Source organism: Ailuropoda melanoleuca, chromosome 5 (assembly GCF_002007445.2).
Source record: "Ailuropoda melanoleuca isolate Jingjing chromosome 5, ASM200744v2, whole genome shotgun sequence".
Classification (NCBI taxonomy): domain Eukaryota; kingdom Metazoa; phylum Chordata; class Mammalia; order Carnivora; family Ursidae; genus Ailuropoda; species Ailuropoda melanoleuca.
Genome location: NC_048222.1, coordinates 119157536 through 119177285, shown reverse-complemented (window position 1 = coordinate 119177285; position 19750 = coordinate 119157536).

The following is a 19750-nucleotide window of genomic DNA, read 5'->3' as shown; positions in this document are numbered from 1 at the left end:
AGGCTCATAGCGGAGGAGCCTGATGTGGGGCTTGATCCCACAACACTGGGATCACGCCCTGAGCCAAGGCAGATACTCAACTGCTGTGCCACCCAGGCGCCCCAGGCAAAATAGATTTTAAACCAAAGACCTTAGTAAGAGATGTAGAGGGAAACTATATCATACTTAAAGGGTCTATCCAACAAGAACATCTAACAAATGTAAATATCTATGCCCCTAACACAGGAGCAGTCAATTATATAAACTAATTAATAACCAAAATAAAGAAACATATTAATAGTAGGAGATCTCAACACTCCACTCACAGCAATGGACAGATATCTAAGCAGAAGTTCAACAAAGAAACAAGAGCTTTGAATGACATATTGGACCAGATGGCCTTTGTAGATATAAACAACAGAATACTTATTCTTCTCGAGTGCACATGGAGCTTTCTCCAGTATAGACCACATTCTGGGTCACAAATCAGGTCTCAACCAGTACTAAAAGATTAGGATCATTCCCTGCATATTTTCAGGCCACAATGCTTTGAAACTGGAACTCAATCACAAAAGGAAAGTTGGAAAGAACTCAAATACATGGAGGTTAAAGAGCATCCTACTAAAGAATGAATGGGTCAACTAGGAAATTTAAGAAGAATTAAAAAAATTCATGGAAACAAATGAAAATGAAAACAGAACTGTTCAGATCTTTGGGATGCAGCAAATGCAGTCCTACTAGGGAAGTATATAGTACTACATGCCTTTCTTAAGAAACAAGAACAGTCTCAAATACACAACCTAACTCTACACCTAAAAAAAATTGGAGAAAGGATGACAAATAAAGACTAAACCCAGCAGGAGAAAAGAAATAATAAAGATTAGAGAAGAAATCAATGAAATAGAAATCAGAAAAACAATAGAACAGAACAAAGAAACTAGAAGCTGGTTCTTTGAAAGAATTAATAAGATCTATAAACCTCTGGCCAGACTTATCCAAAAGAAAAGAGAAAGACCAAAATCAATAAAATCACAAATGAAAGAGGAGAGATCACAACCAACACCAAAGAAATACAAACAATTATAAGAACATATTATGAGCAACTATATACCAAAAAATTAAGTAGTCTGGAAGAAATAGGTGCATTCCTGGAAACTTATAAACTACCAAGATTGAAACAGGAAGAAATAGACAATCTGAACAGACCAATAACCAGTAAGGAAATTGAAGCAGTACTCAAAAACCTCCCAAAAAAACAAGAGTCCAGGGCCAGATGACTTCCCAGGGAATTTTACCAAACATTTAAAGAAGAAATAATACCTATTCTACTGAAGCTGTTTCAAAAAAATAAAAATGGAAGGAAAAAATTCCAAACTCATTCTATGAGGCCAGCATTAACCTGATCTCAAAACCAGACAAAGACTCCATCAAAAAGGAGAATTACAGACCAATATCCCTGATGAACATGGATGCCAAAACACTCAACCAGATCCTAGTCACTAGGATCCAACAGTACATTAAAAGGATTATTCATGATGACCAGGTGGGATTTATTCAATGTGATAGATCTCATTAAAGAAAGAAAAGACAAGAACCATATGATCCACTCAATTGATGCAGAAAAAGCATTTGATAAAATACAGTATCCTTTCCTGATTAAAACTCTTCAAAGTATGGGGATAGAGGGAACATATTGAAAGCTTTTCCCTTAAGGTCAGGAATACAAGAGAGATGCCACTCTCACCGTTATTGTTCAACATAGTACTAGAAGTCCTAGCCTCAACAATCAGACAACAAAAAGAAATAAAAGGCATTCAAATTAGCAAAGAAGAAGTCAAATGTTCTCTCTTTGCAGATGACATGATACTTTATGTGGAAAACCCAAAAGACTTACCCCCGAATTCCTAGAACTCACACAGCAATTCAACAACATGGCAGGATACAAAATCAATGCACAGAAATCAGTTGCATTTCTATACACTAACAATGTAACTGAAGAAAGAGAAACTATGGAGTCAATTCCATTTACAACTGCACCCAAAACCATAAGATACCTAGGAATAAACCTAACCAAAGAGGTAAAGGATCTATAGTCTAGAAACTACAGAACACTTGTGAAAGAACTTGAAGGAGACACAAAGAGATGGAAAAATATTTCATGATCATGGATTAGAAGAATAAACATCATTAAAATGTCTATGCTGCCCAGAGCAATCTACACTTTCAATGCAATCTCTATCAAAATACCCTTGACATTTTTTTCACAGACCTGGAACAAATTATCCTAAAATTTGTGTGGAACCACAAAAACCCTGAATAGCCAGGGGAATGTTGAAAAAGAAAATGAAAGCTGGGGCATCACAATGCCTGACTTCAAGCAATATTACAAAGCTGTGATCATCAAGACAGCATAGTACTGGCACAAATACAGACACATAGATCAACTGAACAGAATAGAGAGCCCCGGAAATGCATCCTCAACTCCATGGTCAACTAATCTTTGACAAAGCAGGAAAGAACATCCAATGGAAAAAAGACAGTCTCTTCAACAAATGGTGCCAGAAAAATTGAACAGCCACATATAGAAGAATGAAAGTGGACCATTTCGCTACACCATACATAAAAATAGACTCAAAATGATTGAAAGACTCAAAATGATGGATTGAATCCATCAAAATCCTCGAGGACAACACAGGACAACACAGGACAACACAGACTCAAAATGATGGATTGAATCCATCAAAATCCTCGAGGACAACACAGGCAGCAACTTCTTCAACCTTGGCCACAGCAACTTCTTGCTAGACATGTCTCCAAAGGCAAGGGAAATAAAGGCAAAAATGAACTATTGGAACTTCATCAAGTTAAAAAGCTTTTGCACATCAAAGGAAACAGTCAACAAAACCAAAAGACAACCACAGAATGGGAGAAGATATTTGCAAATGACATGTCAGATAAAGGGCTAGTGTCCAAAATCTATAAAGAAGTTATCAAACTGAACACGGAAAGAACAAATAATCCAATCAAGAAAGGGGCAGAAGATATGAACAGACATTTCTCCAAAGAAGACATAGAAACGGCCAATAGACATATGAACAAGTGTTCAACGTCACTCGGTGTCAGGGAAATACAAATCAAAACAACAACGAGATACCACCTCACACAAGTCAGAATGGCTAAAATTAACAAATCAGGAAACAGTAAATGCTGGCGAGGATGTGGAGAAATGGGAACACTCCTACACTGTTGGTGGGAATGCGAGCTAGTGCAGCTACTCTGGAAAACAGTATGGAGGTTCCTCAAAAAGTTGAAAATAGAGCTACCATATGACCCAACAATGTTCATTACTGGGTATTTACCCCAAAGTTACAAAGGTAGTGATCCGAAGGGGTAAGTGCACCCCAATGTTTATAGCAACAAAGTCCACAATAGCCAAACTATGGAAAGAGCCCATATGTCCATTGTATGATGAATGGATAAAGAAGATGTGATACACACACACACACACATACACACACACACACACACACACATACACACACACACACACAATGGACTATTACACAGCTATTAAAAAAATGAAGTCTTGTCATTTACAATGATGTGGATGGAACTAGAGGTTATTATGCTAAGCGGAATAAGTCAATCAGAGAAAGACAATTATCATATAGTCTCACTGATATGTGGGCTTTAAGAAACAAGGCAGAGGATCATAGGGGAAGAGTGGAAAAAATGAAAAAAGATGAAACCAGAGAGGGAGACAAACCATAAGAGACTCTTAGTCATAGGAAACAAACTGAGGGCTGCTGGAGGGGAGGGGAGTGGAGGGATGGGATAATTGGGTGATGGACATTGGGGAGAGTACGTGTTATAATGAGCACTGGGTATTACATAAGACCAATGAATCACAGACCTGTACCCTTATAACAAATAATGCATTATGTGTTAGTTAATTTAATTTAAATTAAAAATTAATACATTTCATCATACCTTTTCAAATACATTGCCAAAATTTATTTTATTAATTGTTAATAAAGGGAATAGAATTAATAGTAGGGAGACTTAAAAATATAAAATTTTATCCTGTATTTCTATGCTAAAATTAATAATTTACTATTTTTCCAACCAAATTTAAAATATGTGGACTTTGAAATGAGCAAAGGTATAATTTGGAGAACAGAACAGTATGTAAAACACTAAGATAATTAAAGCTTATTACAACATAGTAAAACTCTTGTTAAGACCTGTTAAGGTTTCATTAATCTTAAAAGTCATTTCAAAGAACCAACTTTTGGTTTTGTTATTACCCATTTTCTATTTTATTAATTTCAGGTTTAAGTTATTTCTATTTTATATTTTATTTTGATTTCTTTCAGATATATGAAATAATATATATGAGGTAAAATAAGTATTATAATATATAATAATATATATTATATATATAAATTCTAAGCACTAGTTTAGGAAAATCTCATAAGTTTTATTATGTCTGCTCTTCATTTTTATTAGTTTAAATTATTCAAAAATTTCTTGTATGACCTTCTTGTGACCAATGTCTTATTTACAAATGTATTGTTTAATTTTGTATTAAATAAGTTCTTTTATTATCATCCTTTGTTATTGATTTCTAGGTTATATTCTGCGTACACATGAAAGTAATGAAATCTGCTATTGTTGAATATAGTGTTTTAGACATCAGTTTTGTCAATTAGGCCAAACATAATTTTGCCTTTTAGATCTTTTATATCCTTATTGATCATTTGTCTGCTTGCTTCTTTCAAATATTGATTCATGCCTTAATAATGAGATAGATAGCACTTTTATATTAACTTCTTAAGTGGTGTCCTTCATATGCCACTAACTTGATGTAGGAATTATTTCCTAAAAATCTTCAGTAAATTAGGAACAAAGAAAATGAGACCCATAATTGCTCAAATATGGTTTACGTAAAGATGATTTTATACTTTTGATACTCATTTATTCATTCATTCATTCACTCATTCACCTTTTTCATTTATTCAACTAGATTAATGTGCCTTTTTGTGTTTTGTACTAAATGACTTGTAAAGGTTTGAGGAAGGGATATATTCTGTTGAGAGAGGGAGATTATATATAAAAGTTTAGAAAATTCTTGGACGGGGGCAACTGGGTGCTCAGTCAGTTAAGTGTCTGCCTTGTGTTCAGATATGGAGCTCCCCATTGAGCTCTCTTTTGCGGTCCCTGTTTGGTGGGGAGTCTGCTCCTTTCTTTCCCTCTGCCCCTCCCCACCCCTGCTCATGCTCTCTCTCTTTCTCTCTCAAATAAATAAAATCTTTAAAAAAAATCCTTGGGCCAATACAAAAGATTATAGATTTTTAAGTGTTCTTTGTGTAGCTTGGTCTTCCCAAAAATTAGTTTCTAAACATTAACAAGTTGATGCCAAATACTACATTTTACATAGTTTCTTTATTAATCCTTGTTATAATTAGATGAGATCATTAATACCAACAACTGAATTGGCAATATTAGGGATTAAGGAGTTAATTATTGAAATTAACTTGTATTCAAATACAGGCTAATGTTTTAAAAATGTTCAAATAAGAAGGAATATGTATATATATTTGAAGAATTTTTATTTTTATTTATTTCTTTATTTTAGATTTTATGTATTTACTTGTCAGAGAGAGAGAGAATGGGTACAAGCAAGGGGAGGAGCAGGCAGAGGGAGAAGCAGGCAGGCGCCCCAGTGAGCAAGGAGCCTGATGCTGACCTCAATCCCAGGACCCTGAGATCATGACCTGAGCTGAAAGCAGACGCTTAACCAACTGAGTCACCCAGGCATCCCCATTTGAGAAATTTTTAAGGGGAAAATGGAAGAACTAGAAGAAGTGGTTAGGAAAATTCCCCAAATAGATATGTAAATAGAAGGAAAAAAAGCTGAAACATAACAAGTGAATTTAGGGGTTCCAGTTTTCATGTAAAAGGAGTGTTAGATTACCTAAGAGATAATAGAAGAGAGGAAAGTAAAAACCTCAGAGAACAGTTTCCAAATGCAGGAGAAAATCAATAATCTTCAGTTTCAAAGGCATAAATGAATAACAGGTAGAAGAGTCAAGGTGTCGCATATGTAGGTATGTATCAATAAACTGAGAAAACCAAGGAGAAAAAAAAGTTTTTTGAAGAAAAAAGAAGAAAGAATAATTACTTTAAAAAAACAGAACTGAATTAATATAGAATCTCCTCAGGACCCAAGAATACTATAAGACACTGGGGTAAAGCTATACAATTATTGAGGGGCATATTTTAAATGCAAAATTTTTAAAAAGATTTTATTCATTTATTAGAGAGAGAGTGTGCACACAGGCAGGGGGAGCAGAGGGAGCAGAGGGAGAGGGAGAAGCAGGCTTCCACTGAGCAGGGAGCCAGATGCGGGGCTTCATCCCAGGACTCTGGGATCATGACCTGAACAGAAGGCAGACGCTTTACCAACTCAGCCACCCAGGTGCCCCATTTGAATACAAAATTTTAAAAATACCTAAACCATTAAAACAGAGGCATAAAAATTATTTCAGATATGAAAAGTTTAAGAGTATTTAGTTCCTATGTCTATACCTAGGAAAATAATGAGACTATATTTCTATTTTTAAGACTCCAAGAAAAAGGGATGATATGAACTACATGAAAAAAAAGTCCTGAAAAGGTATAATGTGAATATGAATCAAATTAAATTAAATTCATTTAAGCAAGTAATAAAAGAAAACAAAATCCATTTGTTCATATACTTGAGGTATTACTTAGTAAGTGGTACAAATTTGGTTTCATAAAAATTTGGTTTCTTCTCTTTGCAAGTCCATTCACAATACTTACTTCTGCAACATCCATTAATAAATCATAATATTGTAAATCTGTGTTTTTGGATCTTAATCTTCAGAATCTTCCTACATACCAGTAACAGTCTACTCATATTCAGCCTAGAATAGAAGTGTTCTAAATCCTGACAATTAAAAAAAAATAATAATAATGATATTGTCATTAGAAGTTGGAGTATTTATGGAGAGCAAGGTTATATGCAAAGAAACTTAGATTAGATAATTCTATACTATGTATCATGTGGAGTTAAGGGGAAAGTTCTACAATTTAAAATTATAAGCCTAACCAATGAAGAACAAAACCTTTCTGAAATATTTGAAAAAGGAAATAGAAAGTAAGTCAGGTGATTGTACAAATGTGCTAAACATTCTGTCATAGCAACACGTCAACGGTCACCACCCCATTAGGTAAATCAAGAAACGGAGGAATGAGTTTAGGTATCTGCAAATTGTTATTACGGACTCCATGTAGCTTCTCTAAGCAGAAAATAATTCCTTAAAAAAAAATACGCATCTCACAACCTTTCTTTCCAGGAGTGCCTGATAGTTAATCTTGGCTATTTTACTACCAGGCAGAAAGCAGATTCACTGAATTCAGGAGAAAATTAGCACTGTGCGGGAGTTCTCCAACTCAAATAAAACCACGTGTGTCAACTATCCCTCTGCATGTATAATTCCTAGGTCTAGTGCCACAGATGTGCCACACAGCAGTCCTAGAGTAACAGGCGTCCCTGTGTGCTTGCTCAAACAATTATGTAGCTGCCACTCTGTGTTGCTCATTTGTACATCCAAATCTAATAAGGAAGCATCTAATTAGTAAAAATGCCACTTACATGCCTGCATTCAGGAAGCAAGTGAATCTCAAAAATGTAAAATAGCACCACAAATACATATCTTTTTTTTTTGGAGGGAGGAGGGGCTTAAAACACAGAAATGTATTCTCTGATTGGTGCTAGAAGCCAGAAGTCGAAAATCAAGGTATTGTTGGGGTCATGCTCCTTTTCAAGGCTCTAAAGAATGATCTGTTCTTGCCTCTTCCTACTTCTGGTGGCCCCACGCATCTTGATTGTGACACATCACTCAAATCTCTGCCTTTGTCTTTTTTTTTTTTTTTGACCTTTCTAAAACTGATAATAGAGATGTACCATGCATCTAACTGTTCCCTAATTTTTTACAGCATCACTGGGATATTGACATAAAACACGTACATTTAAGGTATACAGTGTGATGATTTGACACACATTTAATTGCAAAATGAACAGCACAATGTTAGTTAACACCTCTATCTTTTCACACCTTTTCTTTTAGTGTAATTCTAATAGGTGGGATTATGAGTTAGTTTCTCAAATATTTACATTTTTGATTTAGGCAATGAAATGAAAAATGTTTTCCTCAGTAGAATATTGTTTATTATATTTCATTATATACATAATAACAGTATTCCTCGAGTGGACTTTTTAATGAGAATAATGTATATCATCAACATCCTAATACTATATCTTCTCTAATAATAAAAATAATTATCATTTTAATTTTTGAATACCAATCTATGCAAAACATTTTTTTCTTTACATTCTCTTACTTAATTCTCATAGAAACTCTTGGATCTAAGCACAGTAGTATCACATCATTAAAAAAATAGAAACTCTTGAAAGTTAACAGAACTTCCGTACACTCAATCAAGATAGAAAATAGCAGAACCAGGACTGGAATTTAGATTTTTAAGTTCTAATATCCAAAAGCTATAGGAAAGTTGTGATTGTATTAAAAAAAAAGGAATTTCAATCTGCAATTTACATAAGAGATCTACTATTTTTGGATGAAAATAAAAGCTACATAGGTTGATAAGAGATATTTTTAAACAAACTCTGTTAGTGATTATCAATATGATCACTACTTTTCATGAGTCTAATTTAATATTGTTCAAATTTTCTTTAAAAGTAATTCTGTTAAAAATCGTCTCAAATCTCCTACTATGTATTTGCAATTGGTTTTGTTACAATAACTAAACGATCAAAATAAAATTATTTTCAAATAAATATGTAGCTGCAAATGTATATGTGATTTATTTGTACCAGTGTGCCTCACAACTTTCCTATAGCGTTTTGCATTACTATTTTTAATTATTTTTTTTCTTTTCACCTCTTAGTTGTGATATAGTGTTCAAAAGTATTTTTTATTTTTTTGTTAATTACTAGAGTCTGGAATGTTACTCAATAAGATATTCCAAGTTCTTACTGACTTAGAATTATTACTTTTTTAATAGCAACCATAATAGCAAGATGTTTCCAAATCATTTTGTTTAAATCTATTCTCATAAAATTTCAGCCAATATGAGAAAATTTAAAAATTCTCTTGAATAGAACAAACTAATGGTTACCAGAGGAGAGGTAGGAGGGGGGATGGATAAAATAGATGATGGGGACTAAGGAGGGCACTTGTGATGAGCACTGGGTTTTGTACAGAAGTGTTGAATCACTATATTGTACACCTGTAAATAATATTACACTGTAGGTTAACTAACTGGAATTAAAACCAAAAAAATTCTCATGAATAAGGTTATTTTTGTATTATGTAGTTTTTAGTAATTTCTTGATCATTCCCTACATTTGAGTAAGATATATCTCAATTCCATGTAGCCTAAGAACTTCTTTTTACTTCACAAGTATATCTGAAAAATTTATAATAACTTTCATAATTTAATTGCAATATTTCAATTTTAACTGAATAAAAAAATACAGTGAAACAGTGAAAAGTATTTGAAGACAAGTTTCTTTGAAGAATCATAGTTCAATGTGTACAATAAAAGTTTACCAAATAACCTCTCATTCCAGAAATTCTTATTCATTTTACGTTATTACTAAAATTATGCATTAGGAGACCAGTAACTTCATTGATTTTTGAAGTCTTTTTCAAAGTTTTTGGCAACTAAATGTTGTTGATGAATAATGCAATAATTTTCTAAAACACCTGGAGTTTTTATTTAAGTTGGCTGTAAACCTGTGTTACCTACTAACCCGTTAGTGTTACATCTGTTGTACAAGCAATGTCATTGGAAAAGAGAATATTTTTTCCTATAAAATAATTTTAAAGGTTTTAAATATTGACAAGCTCTGTGTATGTTATTCTAAACAACATCTCCTCTGTTACTTTTTAAAAATTCCTTTGAATTGTATATATGGTAACTTCAGTTTATTATATACCTCATTTTCATTTACCTGATCATTAAATCATCTAAAAACAGTATCTTTGCTCAGTGGAAAGGAATAAATTGTATCACATTTGAACTACCTTCCATCATAGTACAAATATGTTCACATACAACTAGCACGATTAATTTTTCTCTAATGTTGTATGGTTCATCATATTTTTTATTATTTTTGCTTTTTTTTAAAAAAGATTTTATTTATTTATTTGACAGAGACAGAGAGAGAGAGAGACAGCCAGCAAGAGAGGGAACACAAGCAGGGGGAGTGGGAGAGGAAGAAGCTTCCCAGCAGAGCAGGGAGCCTGATGTGGGGCTTGATCCCAGGACCCTGGGATCACGCCCTGAGCCAAAGGCAAATGCTTAATGACTGAGACACCAAGGCGCCCCTATTTTTCTTATTGTAGGAAAGAAAAGAAACCTTGATAGCTATGGATTTAAGAGTTTTTAAACATTCTGCTGAAAAAAATAACACTTTTCAAAATTTATTTAAACTTCAGAATTATGTCGTTATTGTGTTCTTTTAACTTGTATTTATTCTCATCATTTTTGTTGCTTAATTAAGAAAAATATGTTAGTCAATTAAATATAACCATGATGATCATTTTGGGATGAAGTGACAAAACCCAAGAATAAATATTCAACCGAGTAATATAGATGCTTTTCTCTCTATATGAAACACTTTAAAATAAAATCTAAAATTACCTTTATTGTGTAAATATCATCACATATAAGTATATCAGTGTACAGTGTGTCGACAACTCCTATACCACAAGTGGTACTGCCATGGAAAAATTATTTTCCAAAATGTTGAGCTACTTTTGGTTAAGTTTGAAACAAATCAAAGTACCATCTCCCCAAAATGTACCCAGTAGCTCCAGTTGATACACACAGAAGTTGTATAAAATCTATTTTTTATTTATGTGTAAAATGAAAGGCAACTCTAGGTTCTATTTTAAGAAGCACTTTGAGACGTTCAGGTGGCTCAGTCAGTTAAGCCACCGACTCTTGGTTTCAGCTCAAGTCATGATCTCAGGTCCTGAGCCCCTCATTGGGATCTGGGCTCAGTGAAGAGTTTCTGCTTGAAGATTCTTTCCCTCTGCCCCTCCCGCCCCCACACACTCTCTCTCTCCTGCTCTCTCTTTCTTTCTCTCTCAAATAAATATAACTTAAAAAAAAAAAAAAAGCAGGGGTGCCTGGGTGGCTCGGTCAGTTAAGCATCTACCTTCTGCTCAGGTCATGATCCTGGGGTGCTGGGATTGAGTCCTAAATCGGGCTCCCTGATCCATGGGGCCTGCTTCTCCTTCTCCCTCCGCCTTCCGCTCTCCCTGCATGCACTCTCTCTCTCTCTCTCTCAAATATATAAATAAATAAAATCTAAAAAAAAAAAAAAAAGCAGATGCCTTATCCCAGTCTCCCTCTATCAAATAACCCTGTTTATTTCTTCTATATCACTTTATAAATTCTGATAATATATTATTTTTGTCCCTCTAGTCATTATCCATTTCCTCCCCCTCCACACACATCCAAACACATTTACACACAGAACACTCACCCATTTCACACACATTGTGAACTTCTTGAGAATGGGAAACTTGTCTGCCTTCCTCATTGCTCCATCACCAAGACTGAGCCTGACACCTTTAGGCACTCAATAAATACCTGATAAATAAATAAAATAACTTATATTTTGAGCTTTTATTTCAACTAAAGGTATTGCCCTTCTCAGTGAATTCTATGTAATAGCTTAGGACACAAAGTAATTACGACAAGATTAGAACAATTCAAGCTGAACACTGCAGCGTCATCCATAGCAGCAATGACTTCCATGGTTATTTTAATGTTAACTACCAAAAAAGACAGTTTTCACATAAAAAAATAAGTATTTTTATAATTTGAATTTCTAAACTAAAAGTCAAATGAGTTTATTCTAATAACTGTACAATGTGTTATCCGATCACAAACTTTAAAACATTGACATTTTTAGTCTCTGGTGTAAGAAACAACAACATAAGAAACATATTCATTCAGAATGACCCAAGGCATTAGAAAGAAATGCTGAATTACAGTTTGCCTAAGGAATACCAGGATTGCTCACGTTTGCATATTTAGATTAATAGTACATTTCTACAAGGTTTGTGCTGTAATTGGAACTTAAGTAACATTTGTAAAGTGTTATCTGTCAGAGCCTGAAGAGACCCAAAGAGAATGTATGTCATTATGCAAAATTACTAATTAAGTACAAGTAATTTAGCAGATAATTTACATGTTCATTTTATAATAGAAATTATTTAGTTTTAGGGTTCTCTTTGTATTTCTAAAGTAATCTTGACCCAAGGGATCACAGACTGTTAAGAAGAAGTATAAATTATGGAATGAGACATATGTTTAACTGATTCATAGAGCTTTTGTTGTGGCTAATGATTCCTCCAACAGTAATTGCATAAGGGAAAACATTTTCTTTTTAAGTAAATAATGTTCATTACCTCTTAAATCTACTGTCACTTGACAACACTAATGTGGAAAAATTTCTACCTTCTTGATTAGCTCTCCAAGGATATCCAGCAGCTTTAAATTAATATTGATCAAACAGAAACCATCATAACTATCAAAATGTTCTTATGAATGTGGATGCACAGGAAAAAAAATTTTCAATAGGTTCTGGAAAGAGAAACACTCTACTGAAATATACTGTAACTATATTGTAAATTATTAGTATGATATGGAATGTGGGATTTATTTTGTGGTTATTGATAAATACCATGTCCATTGAAAAATCTTAAATATTTCAATATTAAAGATTTGCATTTATACAGTCAAATTGTGGCCATATTGCGTTAATAATCACTATCTTAACACTACAACTTTAGGGAGAAAAGAAAACAGCATGCATTCCCAAACTGACCTTTTTATCCAAATCATTTATAAAAGGGTAGGAACTCCATTCTCTGCTTTACTACCAATAGCTTAAAACAGTGCTGAGGCACACTTTAATTTAGGTGATAACTCCCTCAAGTTCTTCTATTTTCTTTTGGTGTAATTTATTGTAGGCTTTTAAATAACTTTTTAAACGTTTAGTGTTTAATTACTTTATTTTTCTAATTGTTATTGATGCATATATTTAATGTATATATTTAACACTATCAAATTTCACCTCACAAATTCTTTAGCTGTAGCCCAGATTCTGATATGTCTTATTTACATTTTGAGAAGTGTTGCAGTCTGACATACATTTCCAGTTTCATCCAAGAGTTATTTAACACTATGTGTTTAATTTCTAAGTAGAACATTTTGTTTTTCTATTTTGTTATGAATTCCTAGTTTTATTGTAAAGAGTTCAGAGAATGCTCTTTGTCTTTTTTTAAATTTAATTTTATTTTTATTATGTTCTTAAATTTAAATTCAAGAAATTAACATATAATGTATCATTGGTTTCAAAGGTATAGGTCTGTGATTCATCAGTCTTATATAACACCCGGTGCTCATTACATCACATGCCCTCCTTAATGTCCATCACCCAGTTACCCCATCCCTCTATGCCCTTTGTCTTACTACTGTTTTTTAGAATGTATTAAGATTTCCTTTGTGGCATTAAAAAAGAGTCAATTCTCATGAACATTTTCTGTGCATTTAAGAGAAGTGTAGTATCTTTATCTGGGTTAAAATTTCAATATGTAGTCTAAATTATTGATAACAAATATTCAATACTTCAGTGTGTTTTCAAAATTTTTGTTCATTTGATCTGTCTTGGATCTAGAGACATGTGTCAAATTTTATTTTTATTAATTGTTTTTGTCTATTTCTCTCTGTGCCTGCTGTAGTTCCTGTTGAGTGAAAATAATTGCACTGCTTGCATAAAAATTCATGACCATTATAGTTTCACAGAGAAATATTTTTTAACTTTATAAAATTATATAATTATAATTTCATCATTTTATACTCTCTTTGGTCTAAGTTTTTTCTTTTCAAATATCAAGATTTTAGCCTGTACTTTCTTTTCCATTGCATCTGAATAGAATGTATTGGTGCATCTTTTTAATTTTTACCACTTCTTAAGGTTGATTTATTTTTTTGACATAATTCTAAAAAGAAAATACTTTTTCTACTGGTAATTTAAGCCCATTTAATTGTTGCTATAATTGCTATATTTAGCCTCCAATTTCTTTTAATTTTAAGGATTTATTTACATAGAGGTATATCAATATGTGATCATTTATTCTCTCGTCATATATTTTGGTATTTTAAAGATTTGTAGTTTTAAATTAATAGTAACTTTTATGCTAATAATTTTTAGAATATTCTCGGTCTTCTCATTTTTTTTTGTTTCTGTCCACCTTCTATTAGCAATATTGAAATTAACTAGAAACTTTTTCTTCTTCATCTCCCTTTCCCTCCAAATCCAATTTGAAGTAATGTCTCTTACTCCCAGTTAATACTTATATAAGGCAATTAGTGAACTGATTTTACTTTCCACATACTCTTTCAGTTTTCTAAACCACTTTTAATTGTGTTACTTTATTTAAAACATCAGACCAGTTAACCAAGGCGTGCTTTATAGGTGTTCCTTATGTTTATCACTTCTTACAAATAAATACATATTCAAAGTTTATCACCAGTGTTAAGCTGATATGTTTAATTATTTTCATTTTCAAAATATAATTTTCTAGTAAATTTATTTGGGAAGGACTTATGGGAACAATATTCCCTGAGTTCTCTCATATTCTTAAAGTTTGTCCATGGTCTTCAGACTAGAAGGTCAACTTAGATAGTATATCTTTTGATCCTACTTATTTCCCTTAGAATCTTAAATGAATCACATGGTTTTGAGGCACAAAATATTGCTGTTGAAAATTCTAATGTCAATCTGATTTTTTTGACTTTATAAGTCAGTAAATTTGAATATCTAATTGGCTTTATTCAACAATTCATGAATTTCATCTAACAAATAGAAAAAAGCTCCAAAGAGTTGTACAAAATAGAAGGCTTTTAGAAGCAGAAAGGGGGCAAGACAAGGAAAATAGTGTATTGTTTGGGGCATGGTCACCTTCCTTTTGGGGATGCAAAGGTTTATCAGGTGGATAGCCTCACTAATGCTGACTTGGTAATTCCAGATCAGCTTGTTAAGGCTACAATCCTGGGAGAGGCTGAAATTCCAGTTAGGTTAGGCATTAAGTCTTAGTTTACTGATGTTGGGCTTAGCACAAATGACTCCATTTGGGGCCTGTTGTCTCTTGTTTAGCAATTTCCCTCTTTTGATCAGACTCTTCGCCTGAGATGTGATCAAAATTTAAGGCATTAGCACCACTCTCAGCTATTGCTCTATAGGTCTTGCCGCTTTTACTGATCTTCCATGTGATATTCATAAGTCATGATGTTTTCTGCTGACTCTCTGTGGTATTCACTGGCCATGGCTTCAGGCTCCCAATTTTTAGTGGGTTATTTTCTTCATTCCTTTTTTGGCATTCCACTCTTAGGGAGATCATTTGCTTGATGCTTAGTGGCTGTGAGCATGCATTCAAAACTCTTGAGAGAATACAATGTCTTCATTGTATTCTATAATTATTACAAGTAGGATAATTCTCAATGTCTGAAGTGCACTCTGGAGCCACAGATGCTCAAGACCCAAACCAATGAAAATCAAGTCAGTAAGAAGAGCCCCCTGAAGGAGTTACCTTTTTAAGACAAGTGGCTTGCTCAGTGATCTAGTATAACCGAATTTCTACCACCTCAAAAGTGTTACTCCAGGTGCAGCAGGTAGCGTTGGCCACAGCACAGATACCTCAGTGCTCAGCTAAAAGATAATCAAAAGCTATCCCATCATCAAGAACCTTAGCCAGAGAGTCTAAGGATTTTTATTTGGCACCAATTATTCTAGCAGCAGATTCTGCCATATTTTCAAGAGTTAAGGAGGGGTTCCTGATCATAGTCCATTTACATTTATACCTAACCAGGAAAGTAGGGCCCTGCCAAAGGAAGTGAATCTTGAATTATGAAAGCCTCCTGGTTAAGTCCTGTCTAACCTGATGATGTAAATTCCGGGGAATTGACCAATGAGTTCTCTTAGTTCACTTGTGAACTGCTAGGGGCATAGCTGGATGTCCTGAGGCATTGCCTGGTCATGCACCAGATACCTAGGCATTCACAGGTCCAAGGAAAATGATAATCACCACAAACGTAAATCCTGTCAGTGCACAAACCATTCCTATCAATGTGGAACTATTAATGGATTCATTCACAGGGATTATTGCACTTGCCTGTTCAAGCCAGGGGTCAGTTAGGTTTTCAGCACATTAAGAAAATAAATCTCCCAAGCTGAAATAAAGAGTTATTCTAAATATTTTGCAAAGATGGGTGCTGCTGTTGAGATGTTTTTGTGATTGGGGTAAGATTTGATTTAGATAATCATGGGAATGTGGGGGTACAACTCTACTAAGATTTACATAGGAATTTGTGTTGAGTTAAGCAAGAATAGATATAATTGGAGAAATGATAAAAAGGTGCTGGTTGTTCTGGTCATAAGAGTTGAACTTGGAGAAGAAACTTCTAAGGGCTGTCAATCAGAGTTTACGGTGACACTGGGAATTGAAGAGAAATTGGTCATAGGAAGGTTGAGGAAGTCTCCAGCATCATGGATAGATTGGAATCTTTGATGACAGATCAAGCAGTCTATAAGGTTATCTCCCTTAGCAATGGCCTAGAAGACACAGATGAGGGCTTTATCTTTCCTGGCCAATCCCAGAGTAAAGGGAAGAAAGAGAAGAAAGGGTTTTATGTTTAGTAAAATAATTAAGTTTTGATCCAGCAACTTGAGTGGAAGCATTCTATATGGTTTTCAACCACTTCTCTTCCTTATCATTTTGATTTGGAAGTCTCCAGCGTCTGTATAGGACTATATGTCATATGGAGCCTTCTTTACCTGTGAGATGTGTACCCAAGACTCAATGCCTTCTAGTTTTTCAGCAGTGTCAGTGGTCAGGAGCACTTGGAAAGGTCCCTTCCAGCAAGGCTCCAGGGCTCTCTTCTTCTGGTATGGTTTCCGGAATACCCAGTCACCAGGTTCCAGACTATGACCAACAGGATCCCCTGAATTGGATTCCAGCAAGGTTTCTTCAGTCAGTTGATGATATGCTTTGGCATAAGGCATTAAAGACTTACAGTAGCTGGTCATATCAGCATGACACAATAAAGGATCGGCAGAAAGTTGTATTCCAATAGACATTGGCCTACTGGTGACTACCTCATGTGGAGTGAGTTTATGTTTCCCAAAGGGGGTCTCTGAACTGTCAGCAAGGCCAGAGGCAATACCTTAGGCCAAGGGAGTCCAGTAGTTTCAGCAAGTCTAGAGACTGAGTTTGATGGTCCCATTAGTTCTCTCAACCTTGCCTGATAATTGAGGGTGATAGACATAGTGATAATTCCAAGAAGTTTGCAAGGTTTTTTGCTAAGGCTCCTATGATTTGTCCACTAAAGTAGGTGCCTTGATCACTGGAAATTGTGGGAGGTATACCGAGTGGGAAACACATTTTCTAACAGTTTCTTTGCCACTGCCAAGACATTGCCCTTGCAGCAGGGGAAGGCTTCAGTACATCCAGAATGCATACATATAATAACAAGACTATGTTAAATAACCCATACTAGGTGGCAGTTGAATGACGGCCAACTGTAGGTGTTCAAAGGGTCCAGAGGGAAAAGGTTTGACACCTCTGGGGACAAAAATAGTTGTTCCAGGTTTATGGACCTGACAGACCAGACATTGGTGGTAAACTGTTTTCACATTTTTGAAGGAGTCTCCCCGCCAATGTTTATTCATAATTTGAGTCATCTTAAATGTGCCACAGTGGATGAAGGAATGTAAACACAGAAAAATGGGGTTTGCCAAGGATCTGGGAAAAACCAAGCCATCTCAGATTTCCTATAGCTCTGATTGTTCATTGAACTTTAACCATTGTTACGCTTTCCTTAATTCCTCTGATTCAGGAGTAGACTGTTGCCATGTTGCGAGAATATTAAGATGGCAAAAGTCTGGCAACATGAGGTTTTTGTTTTTTTGTTTGTTTTCTTTCTTTCTTTCTTCTTTCTTTCTTTTTTTTTTTTTTTGCAAAAGCAGAAAGGAATTCAACTACATTTGCCACAACCTTCATAGATTTTGTTGCTGCTGTCTCTGCATGAAAGTCAGCTAGGACATTCTCCTGATACTCAGGTTTGGTCTTTTGCCTCAATTTTGATGACAGCAATTTCAGAAGATAAGAGAATAACATTAACAAGGTTGTTTACTTGTCTATTTTTGGTTGGGGTACCAGTGGGCATAAGAAAACCCCTTTGTTTCTACATCTTCCCCAAGTCATAGATGACTCCAAAGGTATATCAGTATAAATATTAACAGTTTGTCCTTTTGATAACTGGCATGTTCTGGTAAGGGCCTGGGGCTCTGTTTGTTGGACTGATTTAGCTTTTGGGAAATTTCCCCTTTCAAGTAGTTCATATTGGGTAGTAACATCATACTAGCAATTTTCCAAGTTTCATCTTGGAAATCCCCATTTTCATTTTTATGTGATCCACCAACATAAACGATTAGATCAAGATTATCAAAGACATGTCTTGTAACTCAAAATGTGGTGTCACGAAATGGGATACTATTACCTCACGGTCATGGGGGTGGCCTTCGTCAGACAAGGGCATAATGTAACAGGATTTTAGAATGTGCAACGTTAAGGATTTAGATTAAGTGGTGAAAGTAGAAGGATCTCATAGGAGGTTAGTCTGCTTGCAGAAAAATGTTGAGTCAATTCAAAGTTAAGAAGACTGTGGGACAGCGTGTGGAGTTTATAAGTAAATGTCATTTCCTAGGGTTAAATCCACTGAGGCTTCTACTAATTTTGCAGCTGGAGCTCCATGGCCTTAATGCAGTTCGGATATGCACAGAAAACTGAATCAAGCTGTATACTATAATAGGCAATAGGGCTATGTTTTTTACCATGTTCTTGCATGAGCATTCCCAGGGGTTGGTTATCTCCTTCACGCACAAATAAGGTGAAAGGTTTGGAATGGCTAGGTAACCCTTGGACAGGAAGTTCTTGGAATACTGGTTTTAGTCTTATAAAGGTCTGCTTACATTTCTGTACCCAAGTAAGAGGTTAAGGGACTGAAATTTTAGTAAGTTCACAGAGTGAATCAAAAAAGAAAAATTAGGAACCCATGGTCTGCAACAGCTAGCAAAACTTAGAAATCCACGAAGTTGTTGCTTAGTTGCGGGCCTGGGAAATTCTTGGATGAGCTTAATTCTTAGTGGAGACAGCTGGAATCCTTCAACACTTAGATTATAACCTAGGTAATAAACAGTGTTTCCAAATACTTGTAAGTTCTCTTTCAATACGTTGTCTCTCTTTACAATTAACTGTTGTAAGCAAATGAATGGGATCCTTTATGGCTCAGTAACTGAGCATAGCAAGAGATTGTCTACATATCATAAAAGGGATATTTTTCTTTAAATCTTGTGGAGTACTTGAGAAAAATAAGAAGGGGGTCTCAGTGAACCTTTGAGTCATGACTGTCTAGATATATTGCCTTAGTAAAAGCAAATAGTTATTGCCTGTTAGGGTCCTCAGGGATGCTGACAAAGGCTGAACAAAGGTCTGTAACAGTGAACTATTTTGAGTCTGGTGGGACTTATAACAAAAGGCTTTTCAAATTTGGAACAACTGGAAAATAAGGGAATAAC